This window comes from Parasteatoda tepidariorum, chromosome 8 (assembly GCF_982258835.1).
Source record: "Parasteatoda tepidariorum strain Cologne lab strain chromosome 8, Ptep-v5.0, whole genome shotgun sequence".
Taxonomy (NCBI): domain Eukaryota; kingdom Metazoa; phylum Arthropoda; class Arachnida; order Araneae; family Theridiidae; genus Parasteatoda; species Parasteatoda tepidariorum.
In genome coordinates, this window is record NC_141762.1 from 83,606,967 (window position 1) to 83,621,504 (window position 14,538).

A 14,538-nucleotide genomic window follows, 5' to 3' on the forward strand; every position below is an offset into this window, starting at 1 on the left:
AGTGTTTACTGATATTAAATCCAATGTTAAAAGTTAGAAGTTAAGAAAAATGAAAACTTAAATTGAAAAAATACCTACAGATTAGTTTTTAATTGTTCTTTAACCCGGTCTTTAAAAATATATTTACAGTATAATAAACCCTCTAAGCTATTATAAATTAATTAATTAATTTAATTAATTAATTAATTTTTTTGAAAATACGAGATTGAAATTTTATAAGTTCAGTAGAATTGATTTAGTAGTTTTTAGAATGAGGTTGCTTTAAATTCAATATATTGTTTAACTTCCTTAAAACTTCTTCAATTAGTTAAACAACGATACTTATGGGAATTCAAATTTCCGAAATCACTTAAGTTTTTATATAGATTAAAAAAAATGCTTTTTTTTATCTTCCCGACTTTTTATACGGAGAGCATTTTTTTTAATTGATTTTGTTAGAAGAAACAATTAAAACTTAATTGCAATATATTTTTGAAATAAAATTCTTATTTTCATTTGAAAGTAAAAAAAACAATGTTGTTTTCTGTTACCTTTTGCATCCTTATTTAGCTTCAAATCCCCCATGTCAATTATCTAACGAAGTTTTCATGTCATTAAAAAAGTTCTCAGAGAAAAAAATGCAGAAAAATTATTTCTTCCAGAAAGGCAGGAAGAAAATTACAAATATATCCAGGTAAAATTTTGTAGAGTGCGAAATTTCGTCTTTTTTTAAGTGTTGTTTCATTTAGAGAAAAAATAAAATAAAATAAAATATTAAAGTTAAATTTCTTAAGGGGAAAATAAGAACAAAACTGCATTTGAATTCTCTATTTTTATAATATACGCGATTATAATGATCAAGGCTATTTTCGATTTTCATATTTTTTAGTACATTTATACAAATTAACGGCTGCTTGCTTCGTTCGTTGAAAACTATATTTGGATTAGAAAACGACACGGTTTATTGGAAAAGGGCTTAAATGCATTCTCATTTCATATGTATATCAAAAATTTTTAAATGTATGAAGAAAATGAAAGGTGTTCTTGAAAATAAATTAAATGTATTCTTGATTTGTAATTTAAAAATTGAGATTGGATATGAGTCCCGTTTTCCTAAGTGGGTCCAGGAAACATTTTACATGATTTCTTTTAATGTATATATCGTTATAAAATTTTTATATTTTTTAACAAATACACGACATTTGGTTACAAATTTTCTTCGAGACTCATAAACTTATTTAATAAGAAATAATTTTAAAAACCTTAAGAAAATAAAGGTTTTAGGTATTAATTATATATTACAATTTTGAATGAAATTATAACAATATAATAACAATTATATATTAACTTTATATATTTACAATTTTAAATCTATTTTCATTAAGAATTTCCAAATTTTATAAGCATTTTTTTTAACCAAAAATCAATAAATAAATAGAATAAAGGATTACAATTTTATAACTGCTTACTTAATTTCTTTAAAAGGACATTACAAGTATAAAATAAAGACAAAATGCGTTTAAAATATGCATGTAACGCAACTTTCTTTTTAGTTTTTTTTACAATTTAGAATATTAAAATTTAAAAATTTTGTAAAATCTTGGCAATGGAGAACGTAAATATTTTCAGTTTCAGAATGGGATGATAAAGTAATGGGATGATTTATGGGATGATAAAATGAAGTATTGCATCGTAATATAATTTATAATTCCGATACAAATTAAACCACTTTTACATTGAATCTTTATGCAAAGAGCATTGAAAGAAATATCCTTTTAAGTGAAAAATGAATGTCTAAATTTACTTCGTTGTCTTAACCCTCCAATTTTTATTTTATTTTAAAAAGACGATTAATCTAAATATAAATAAAATATCGTTGAAAGTTTCCGTCAAAAGAAATTACGGAAAATGAGCTAGATAGATTATTTAAATGTTGTGTTTATTTAAATGTTGTGTTAAATTTTCTTTCAATTGTGTAAAAATTTTAAACATTATAATGACAATAATCTAAATATACAAAAAATTTAAATATGAATATAATTTAAATTTTCAAATTTTAATAAAACATTTTTATTTTTATTTTGAAATAATGCACATTCTTCGTTTGCTCCCGTAAAAGAAACGCATTCGAAGATGAATTTGTTATATTAGATTTCGATAATCTAACAAGTGAATAACAATTGCTTTTCGAATTTCGACAGCTCTGAAAATACATTGAGTCTTTTATGTAAGATTTTAGAAATAAAAATGGATTTTGCAAGTAAATTATGGTTTTAAACATTTCGGAGGAGGCTTTTGATATGTTGTAATAAAATACATCATATGTATTTTATGATGAAAAATGTAGTGGATAATCACTGCTAAATATGTTATTTTAAAATATACGTTTATTTAAAAAATAAATAAAGGAACAAAATTCTCTAACTACCTGCATGAAAAAATAGCATGAAAATCACTTTCTCTTTAGAAGATCATAAAATTCGCCAAATGCATAATTGATGAAATGAAGTTTTACTGCATGCATATCTAGATGAGTATTTTTAAACATTCTTTGATGAATCTGATTCTCAATCAGTGTTATTAGATCTTGAGGGTGAAAAATTGTGCTAAGCTCTCATGTTTTGCAAAATTGCTTCTTTAGTAAATTTAGATTTTAGCTCAGATTATAAAAGGGACATATCATTTTTTCTATATTCCATTTTTCGTGATTCCTTTTTGATCAATGAAGTAAATTCCAGTTCAAAAAATATATATATATATGCACCCCGATTGCTGATCTATTTTAAACACACGGAACAAAAAGCCTGATAAACTGTAATTTTTACAGTATCAAATGTCACTGTGAAATGGATTTTACGGATGCAGCATTCAGGGTGCCAGTACCTTTACAGTAATTTCCTTCATAATATTTTACAATGTACTATTTGGACAAAATAAAAAAAAATAATAACAATAATTTAGAATTTACCTGAATTAATATTGAATACTAACCGAAAATTTATTAAATAAAATTTATTTGCTTCATATTTAATTGATATTTAAATTTATCTCAAATGTACACAATTACTAAGCAGCCTAGTATCCAAATAAGTCACTTTTTTTTAAAATACCCTACATCATTTAATAGCTTTTAAAAACTCATACAAATATGCTAAAGGTCAAAGTGAGGTTAATCTAGTGTTTTTACTTATAAATAGCAACGTAATTTCTTAAAAATATAGAAATTATTAATATAATAATTATTAATATTACAACACACAATTCCATTTCCTTTTCAAATTTAAAACTTAAAATTCTTAAAATAATTTATAAATATTTTGGGGAAAGTTCACTTTTAATTACTTTAAAGTCACAAAATTAATAAATTTTGTTTTCTGGGTTTTGTATAAGCATAAATGAGATGAAATAGGACCGCTCAGATAGAGCCTAGATTAGAAGCATAACACGGGGACACCCTAACTGAGAGGGATTGAGGATTATTATTGAGGACGGTTTGCTACTTGGGTCAGTTCTTATTTTTTTCAAGTTAAAAAAATAATTTCGTTAAAATTAATAAACAGACAATATCAAAGAAATTTTTATAACTAAAGATTATTTTCCATATTTTTTAAAAAAAAAATTCAAGTAAATAAATATAAATAAAGAATTAAGTAAAACTAATCGAAATTTAAGATAGGATCTAACTGGTACCGTAAAATTGCAAAAGGTTTAAATAATCAATAACACAATCATTTATAGAAATTCTTGTTACTGCCTAGTTTGGGTGTAGAGATTTCAGCTCGGAAAATTGTTTATCGCCTAAAACTACAGAGATTTTTAAAATGAGATTCCAAGCTATTTTTGTCGAATCGTGCTAGTTTAAAAGCGTTATATGCAACAAGGCGTCACGAAACTGTTGTAACAAGGCACATCATCAGAAAGAGTGAAGGCACATCATCGGAAATAAAATTCCATAGGAATCAGAGATGCTTTCATATGCAGTTAGGGAGCTTACCTATTATGACTTGTACAGAAGCACGCCAAGAAACAGTCCGTAATAGGGAAACTCTATGACTACGTTTGACTAGCAGCGTATGACGAAATTTTTGGGAGTAGGTTAAGAAGAACTTTTATTCTTATGATATGCTCTAACTCCCATACAAGATTGCCCTAACATTAATGCGACACCTGTTATTAATAAAATTTTTAATCTTGTACATTTAGAGAAACGCAGACTAAAACTGCCCTTAAAAAATTAAGTTTGGATATAGAAATTAATTGCTGATTTGAATTACTGATTAATTGCTGATTTTAAGATATTCAAGATCCGAAAAAAAACTCATGCAGCAGTTTTTCGCAAATGTAATATATTAGGATATAGTGACAGCAAATAAAGTTTCAGAAAGAAGTTAAAAAAAGTTAAAAAAGGAAATATTATATTTATGGAAAGAAAACAAAAAAAAATCGTTATTTTTATTACATTACGTATTTTTTCTTATGATACATAAAAGTTTAAAAAATATTATTTATTGCACGCCACTTAGGTAACAATCTTTATAGGCGTTTCCGTTATTGTCCGGAAACCATTATAATAGCTAAATATTAAAAATACACATTAAGTATTCTTTTTCATCTGTAGAAAAATACAATTATATTTTAAACCCAATGTATTACTACCAGAAACTTTTAATACTAATTCAAATATTAACCTGAAAGTTTATTATTCAAGATCATGTCTTATATTTCATTGCATTTCGATTCCCAAGAGCACAAAATATATCTCAAAAACATCAGGGACAGTTGAACAGACAGGAAAAAAAGAGAGCAGCATGAAGAATGGTATCCAATTAAAATAATTTTATTAAATATGCACTACATCATGAAATTGTTCTTAAAAACCGATAAGAAAATTTCAAGATGTGAAGTGAGGAAAATTCAACGCACTTTTTGTATTTTTAAATAGTTATGTGCTTTCTGAAGAATATAGCTATAATTAATGGCTTACAACGCAAAACACAAATTAAGAAATGATTTATATAGAAAATACTCATTATTTTCGGAGTTTTAATATTCCTAGAGACAAACGAATAAAATCTTTAATGAATAGTTCTTTTTCTTTCTTTCCTTAACGAGTAACATTTTTCCATCATTAGGAACTGAAATAAATTTAGATTTTCAGAAAAGCAGTTAAATAGAATTTATTTTTAATTGGGCGTTGATTAATTTTATTAATTAAAATATAATTATTTCATTTTATATCGCGAATGATCATTAATTAAACAATCTGATATCTCAGTAAACAGTCCACGACCGTATTCAGATTTGAGATTCAATATTTAGATTAATTAGTTTTTGTTATAAAATAGGTTTGATAGATGGCGCTCAAGCCTTTAATAATTTTTAGTTTTTGCTTCAGTGGAAACTGGCACAGTAAAGTAGCTTATGATACTTTATATTATTGTTGATATACTCACTTGATTTTAAAAACAAAATTACTATGAAAAAAGACAAAATTACCGTAGTGTACGGTAATGACGCTACTGTTAAGCAAAATAACTTAAAACAACTTAATTCTGATAAGTCGGAATTTAAAACATTTACATAGTACTGGTTTACCGAAAATGTTGGCTTTCAAAATTATAGTTCTTATTACTACACATTTAGTAAAAAATACTACAAAATTTACTACATGCATAACAGATACAAATAATTGTTTCATATATTATAAAACTCTATTTTAATAGTAATTTTATCAAAATCATAACCAGAGGGCTTTTTTAAAAATTAGCGTGCATTTTGGTGTTTCCATACAGCCAGAAACATGGTTATTTTACCATATTCTGGTAGTTTATACCTTATTTCTTTCTCATCGTAAAAGTAAGGTTTTCTATTTTAAACAAAAAATTAGTTCTGGATCATAATTTTTAAAATAAATTTTTTGTTTTGCTGATCGAGCTTTATAACTGGAATTAACTTAATTAGCATAATTACTTAATTTACTTAAACTTCTTAAAGTTCCAAGGAAGAATTACCAAAGAAGAATTAAAGTTCTATTCTTACTTGAAAAAAATTATAAAAGTTTTTTTTTTAAATTTAGGTTTTTTAATACTTACTTTAATTTCTTTTAGTAAGCATATTTTGAGTCTACTTTTTATGCATTATAGTAAAATTCGAAAGATGAAATTTATAATAAGTTTAAAAAATATCTGATATAACATAATTATTACAAGGAGCTGAATTAATGCCAATTTACTTGAAAACTGATTTACAGAAATTGTTTCGAAACTTATTTATAAAAATTTTTTACGCAATAGCATCAGGTAAAATACTATTTAGTTTCTAGCTCAATTTTAGAATTTTTCACAATATAGTCTTTTTCACTTTTTCAACAGTTTTTTTCTTGTTGATTAATTTTTAACAACTATGATTTCAAAATTCTATAAAAAATCTGAAGATAAGGTTGTTTATAAATTAAAAGAATAAGAAAGAAAATGTTTTGGTATAATCAATAAGAAAGAATAATGGCAAACCGAAAAATCTTTGAGCAAATAAAAACCAAAGAAATGTTTTACTGAAATTTTATCAAGTAAAATAGTACATTTATCATTCCTTTTTGTCGTGTTAATTTAGTTATTTGGTGTCAAGTTGTATTTGTTTTTTATTTCTCCCGCTCTACTCCTATATAATCCCTATTGTCATATAACTATATAACTATACAATAGGTTGTAATAGTTTATATATTCATTATTTATGTCTTTTTGAATTTGATACCTGTAAGTTCGGCTATACGCTTTTTCCCTTTTTTATTTTACCTTTTTCAATCGATATTTATCAGATCCAAACTTTTTCACTTCAATATCTCTTATTTGTTTTTTTTATAAGAACTTGCTGAATGTCTATATTTTCAACACCAATAATTTAAAAAAAGAATAAAATATAAGTAATAATACATTCACAATTACAAAGATTTACTAGTTCGGCGTAAAGTAGATAATAATTGTTATCAGCTGCAGATGACATAAAATAATAATATCAGTTAAAATCCTTTACCTATTATAAGTGAAAACAAGATATAACATGATTAAAAACTAATTAACTTATGAGCCTTAAATCGAACAAAAGACCTTTTATATCCAGATGACTGATAATTACATCAATTTATTTTCATAGCATAAATGCTTTTGGTGTGTGCTGAAATTCTTCAAATATCTGATGTGATCGCAAGCTGCTGTGCTGGATGAATAGTGATTAGTATAGCAGAACCATTTTTAACATCTAAATTATAATAGTTTATCTATTCATTATTTGATTTCTTGATGGATATAATTACTTAAAGTTTGGTTACACTTTTTATTTTAGCTTTTTTGATTCATTCTTATAAAATTTAAGTGTTTTTATTTAGATTTTTTTTAAAATATCTATTGTGTGTTTGTTTATAAGACCTTCATACAAATCAACATTTTCAGTAAAAATAATTTGTAAGAGGAACAAAATACAATCACTAATATACTAACGAATACAAAGATTAAACAGTTAAGCCTAAAGTAGAAAACAATGCTTATCACCTACATATGACACATAATAATTAAATCAGTTGAAATCCTTAACCTAATATAAGTGGAAACAAACTCTAACAAGATCAAAAACTAATTAACTTATGAGCCTTGAATCGTACAAAAGGCCTTTAAAATCCAGATGACTGATAATTACATCACTTCAATTCCTTTTCATAGCTTAAATGCTTTTGGCATGCTAAAATTCTTCAACAATCTCGTGCGATTGCAAGCTGCTGTGCTGGATGGATAGTGATTAGACGGAAATGTATTCAAGATTTATAATGCCTTCCTCTTGTTCCATTCTTTTCACAAATTGGCGTAGATACTGTAATTCTCAGTTGACGATTTCACGCCATTTTGAGGACGGAAGGTCTTAAAGGAATGCGTGAGCCGAATGGAATCTGTCAAATGTTACAACAGGAAAGCCATTTTGGCGGTCGATTAGAAATTCCGTGTTTCTGAAAAGTATTTAAATTCACGTGCATGCAACTTTTAAAAGAGTTTAAAGGATTCTAATATTTCTTAGAAAGGTTGAGGATAATTTAAACTAGCGTTAATTATAAAGATCACGTTCTTTCTCATCTACTTCAAGCCGTCAAAATGTATACATGGTTCCTTAAAGGAAATAATTATAGCTTTAATATAAGGAATAGTATTTTGATAATGACTAAATGATAATAATTGTAAGAATAACTTAAGTAATATTTCAGAAATGATTTAATTTGATTTAGTATGCTTTTAACAGAGTCCATAAAATTATTGGCAAAAATTTTGCAAGACATTTAATAAACAAATATTGAAAAAAATAGTAAACTTAAAACTTTTCCAAATTTGCATTGAAACTGCAGTATTGTTTAAATTACTTTAGTAGATTATTACAAACCATTGCGAAAAAAAGAACAAAAAAAAAAACATTCACGTATTTATTATATTATTGCAAAAACGAGCATAACTAGATTGCCTTATTTCCAAATTGTATTGAATGTTAAAGATAATATTTAATTTGAGTATTTCTTTAAAGCTTAAAATAAATAAAAAACATGAGAATACATAATTGCTTGAAAATTTGATAATTTACAAATAGTTTAATAGCACAAATTATATGAAATTTTAATACACAAATCTGTGGCCTCCCTTTTACCCTCGCATGTATTTCTCATTCATTATTTTGTTTTTCTTAAAAATAAGTTATTTTTTAAGAAAATGGATCATATTGTTAATAAAACTATAAATACTATAATTTCTGTTAAGAATTGTTTATTAATGTATTTTAATTAGAGTGAATTAAATGATTACCTGAATTTTAAAAGTAATCAATAAAATTTGGAAAAAAATACACTTAGGTATTCAACAGAATGTGTGACACAAGAGGAACTAATGGAATATGAAGAGTAATTGAATTGGAAGAATGATGTATTAAGAATAATGATATTTAAGAAATAATTAAATGAGGAGCAATTTTATTTGATACGATATTTTTCAATTACCTTATGCATTATAAGCGTTCACATTTAAAACTGCTTTCTGTCTTGAAAAATGTTTTTGTACATTTTTAAAAGAATCAATACAAGTGTTAGAGTTTAGACCTGAATACATCTGAACTCAATCTTCTCGTTAATTCAGACATCAACTCAACCACGAGCTTATAAAATAAAAAATCTGGGAAAAATTTTAAATGGGAAGAATGGGAAAAATTGTTTTTGAAATAATGGATATAAAGCCCTTTTGTAATGCAAAAATAGACAAAAATACGTTATGAAAGCACTTAAGATTAAAATAACCGCGAAATAAATAGGAATTTCTGGGAAAAAACTTGTGTTAAGTTCATAGATAAACATAGCTCTTTCAACAAGCTACTGCAAGAAGCAGATCGACCTAAATAAGATTTTTTATCACGATATTCTAAATAACATATCACGAGATAAAAAATCAATAAATCTCTAATTATCAAACGTTATTTTTTATTTCACTCTTTCTTCCATTTGCACTTTACTACAGAGCTGTACAACTAATTTCTAAACATGGTTCTAATTCTTATAGATTTTGCGCAGTTGTATAAATGTAAAGTAAAATTGAAAGCCAAAGCCAGCGGTAACTATAGTTACGGTTTCTTAATGCAGAGAAATGGGCAAACATCATCAAAAACCGAAAAACATAAGCTCATAGTTATGAAATCATATCATAGTAATCAAGATATCAAAATGGCAATCCAAATATCAAAATAGTAATCAAAATATCCATATAGTTATCAAAATATCTAAATAGTAATCACCATAATGAAATAGTAATCTAAATAATATCGAAAATAGATCACAAATGCTTTTAATTTCATTAAATGCGTGACTTTTTATTAGATTAAAAATTCGCCACTTTTAAAATAAATATTGACAACACTTTATAAAAATAAGCATACTTAATCTAATATAAGTGGATAACTGTTTAAAATTCGCAATAGTAATAAAACGTCCTATTATTCGTTTATAATCAATGCCTCAAAGAATAATCTAGCTTTCGAGGAGCAACTTTAAACGGTTGAATAAAGAAAAAGAAGAAAAGAAACTGCACTGTACCAGCTGTAGACAATTTCATTTTTTTAATCTCTTACCATTTCTTGAGAAATGATTAAAGGCATTATATAAATAACAGTAATATTAGCAACGATGTATCTTTACCATCAAAGAGATTTAATAAAATATAGTATTTATCCGGACACATATCTGTGTAATAAATTTTCAGCGTGGGGCAGCAGTAAATCACATCTGTAACAAGAAATTCTGATTATCAGAGAAATTGGAGATTTATGTTAGTTTAGCATCTCCATGATTTATTCTGAATAGAGTGGTAACTATTGAAAATCGATAAAGACTGAATGAGTAAGTAGCAAATAGTTCCGTTCAGAAATGCTCTAATATCGATTTGCCTTGCCAAGTAGAGACTATTCTTCCATTCAAAATAGCACACGGTAAACAAAGCGCCGGAAATTTCCGTTGGAATTAGTTGCAAGGCCCAAGCTGCAAAGATTCTCTGATTAAACCGCAAATCGGAGTTGAGAAGGAATTGTTTAGGGTATTTCTGTTTGTTGTTATTCAGGAATTTTATTGAAACAGAAAGATATTGCTTATGCATGTTATTAATTTTAATTTGTGTTCATGTAAATGAATTTGTTGTTAAGTACAAAAGTTATGAGGATTGTTGCCAAAAACATAGTGACCGATAAGTTTTCTTCATTGCTAAAGTTGAAAAAATCTTAAAAACTCAAATATTCATTTTTAGTACTTTTACCTTATTAGTTTCAAGAAATAGTTACATATTATAAGTAAAATATTTTTTCAATGTTCATACAGTTTTGCCTAACAATTCAATAGTACCTCTAACATTTTTTTCTCAGACATTGAATTTTAGTAAAGTAGTGTTATTTCTAATAATATATTGTTGCATTATGACAAACATTGAGTAATTACAATTTCTAATTAGTGATGCATTATTTCTTATTAGTTCTTATTAATATTCAGTCCTTGCATGGGAGATGCTTACAATTGAATCAGTAATTTCGAAAACTGGTCATTTTCAGCAAAACTAAATTTGCGAGAAAGACAAGAAACTAACCAGTTAAGAATCAGTTTGATACATAAGTAACTTCTTTTTATTTTTGTTATTAAAACGCGGCTGTTTTCTCAATATTTTATTGAAATTGTGATAATATCTCTTCATGTTTTTGATTCAAAAAATGACCTTAAAACTTATAAATAACTTTGAAACTTGTAAATAACCTTAAAACTTATACTATACAATATTTTTAACAGCCAAAAATTTAAATAATTTGTCATTTAGAAATAAAATAAAGACTTTATTTAGGTCTTTGACTGTATATTCCGCGACATTTGTCTAGACACTTGGAATATGAGAAACTGTGCTAGGGCACTTACGAATTTCTTCATAGAAACACACAAGCTTATTTGGTTTTAACTTTAAAAACTTAATTGATGTCTGCAATTTTTTTCAGGTTTATTACAACTTTTACAAGATATTCTTCCTTTACTAGTTAAGGTATATTTTTTTTGTGCTGAGTGAAATTTTATTTGCTAAAACCACCAATGAACGAAGATATTTCAACTTCACCAGGTGTAATGCTTTTATAGCTAAAATTGCTGTAATGTAACACCTGGAACTGTTGTTTCTCCTTTCTTTCTTTTCCATCTTTTCTTCCTTTTCCTGGAACTGCTGTTTCTCCTTTCTTTCTTTTCCATCTTTTCTTCCTTTTCCTGGAACTGTTGTTTCTCCTTTCTTTCTTTTCCATCTTTTCTTCCTTTTCCTGGAATTGTTGTTTCTCCTTTCTTTCTTTTCCATAGGAACACTTTGATAACATTATGTCTAATAATGTCTCCTGCACCCACTTTTCATCATTATGTCTCCAGAACCCACTTTTTGAAGTCAAGTATCTTATTATTTGTAGTCACCTCCTTTATAGTCTATAGTTACTTTTATCCATCTTTATTTCCTTGCATATACCATCTGAACTACCCTCTGAGTCATTCATTGTGTAAAAAAATATATCATCAAAATAACAAGACTAAACTAGATAATTCGGTTATGCCATTAATTTTCTAAGTAACTACGGCAGCCCTCTAGCAATATATATTTAAGTTTATTCCGAGAGCAGGTCATATCTAGGATATGGCATATTTCAGAACTTAATTGAGATTGCTCTGATCAAATATATTATACCAAGAAGGAGGACTTGAATTATCTATATCCTAACCATGCGTCAGATAAACCTGACATGCAAGAATCTCAATTCTAAAAAAAGTGGGAAGATAACTGTATTTTTGCTTAAAAAAATCGCATAACTGTATTTTATTTAATGTATTAACTTAGTGACCAATAATATATTTAATAATAAAAATTAATAAATAATTCTAGTTATTAGTTCTAACAATTCATGTATCCTTCAATTTTTTTTCTTCCAATTTACCTATGGAGAAAGACAGGAAAAGAATGCAATTAACCCTCAAATTAATGTGGATGAAACTTTTAAATATTTTATATAAATGGCATCTGAATTTTACTCAAAAATATAGAAATATTTTTTTTAACTAATAATACTTGAAAAATATCTATTTCTTTAACTGTAATTATTTTTTGGCACGGTTTTGGAAATATTACTGCTATTAATGTTTTTCTATAAAGAAAAAATAATTAAAAATTATCATGCTCGAATTGAGAAAATTTCATGACCAAGGAGAAATGAATTATATATATTTTATAAGGGTAAATATTTAATTTATGCTTTAGACCTGAACAAACGCAACTATAAACATATATCCAATTTTATATAATCAGTTAACCGGGTTTACCAAACCCCCAATTCCTTCGTTTTCGTTAAAATTAAAATTTATTTATTTGAAAATATTTCATTGTATTGATATAGAATTGGTACCACACTTCAGTTTCTGATTCTATTGGAGTAAAATTTTAATTTAATCAATATGTTCGGCTACCATAGCAACTTCATCCAAAAAACTGTCCTTTTCTGTTTGTTTTTTCGAATAATCGTATTAATTTGTGATTTCAATAAAAACTTCAATACAATGAGATAGTTATTTGAAAAAGTGAGACAAATTAATTCTTTATGTTAGTTACAATTTAAAATATTTATTTTATATTCATTATTTTAATTGCACACGTGGATAAAACATGAATAAAGTATTTTATAAAATTTTATATAAGATATTTATTATTAAGTATTTATCATTTAATAAATGTAAAATGACGACTAAATATCGCTATAATAAATTATTGACTTGAAAGGAAAAACCGCATAATTACTTCTTTAATATAATAAATGGACATTCCTTTGATTTATAATTTTCAGTATAATCAAAGTTGAACAAAATGGGTGAGAGTAAGGAATTGGTTGTTCCTTGTATTAAGTATTGTACTAGGAGCTTTTACGATAGATGTAAGCTTCCATTTTCTATTATTATTTATTTTACTTATTATTCAAAATTTCATTTTAAGTCATTTTTCTGTTTTCTGCAATAATATAAAATTACCAAAGTAAGAGCTGCAGCAGATTTAAACTTTTACCTAGAATTTGCTAAATAAGAGAGAGCAAATAATTTGCTGGTGAACAATACTTTAAAAAATTCTATTAATTGTATGCTATTTACAACCGAAGAAATCAGGATTTTTATGAAAGTTATCTGTCTAATGAAAATGTGTGGATATCATTTTAAAATTATTTTTACGATTTATTTAAGCGATGTTTAGAAACCATTACGTTTTAACTTTTAATTAAATGAATAATAAATAATTCAGGAGAGTTTATCTAACAAAATTACTTAGAATCGCCTATAATTAAAACACCACGTAGAAAAAAATTCGGTCATAATAAACTTAAGACACTTCATATATGTATATATTTTTTAAGACTTTAAATTGAATATTTAATGTCAGCAAATCTATCTGTATACGTTTATTTTATTTTACAATTGATTCATTACCTACTGCAAAACAAAGCAATTTGCATGTGAAAGACTTTTATTTATTATTCATAGAAGATAAAGTATTTAAATTTTTCGCAAATGAAAGAAATCAGTAAAAAGAATAAATTCCCAAATTATCCAATTTTCTGTTTCAGAGAAATAAATAATTAGGTTTTAAAAAATAAGAAAAAGATTTGAAAGTTTTCAAATGAAAAATCATTAGAATAAAGAAAGCGTATCAATGATCAAAACATAAAGAGAAATAAACTTTTAACGGTATTTCTTTTTTTATTATTCAATTGTGCACAAATTGCTTTCATAAACTTTTTAGCTCCTTAGGAAATGAATTAAGACATAAAAGAAACAGTTCTCGGAACATCAATAGTTCATTTATGTTTTTATGCTTATCTATGTTTAATTCATTTTTATTCATGATCGTAAATATTGTTTACTTTTCTAAATCTCTCTTCTTCAAATCTCTTAAGTATAAAGACCTTTTTACTAATTTGCTTGTTATTTCTTAAATTCTTGAATTTTAT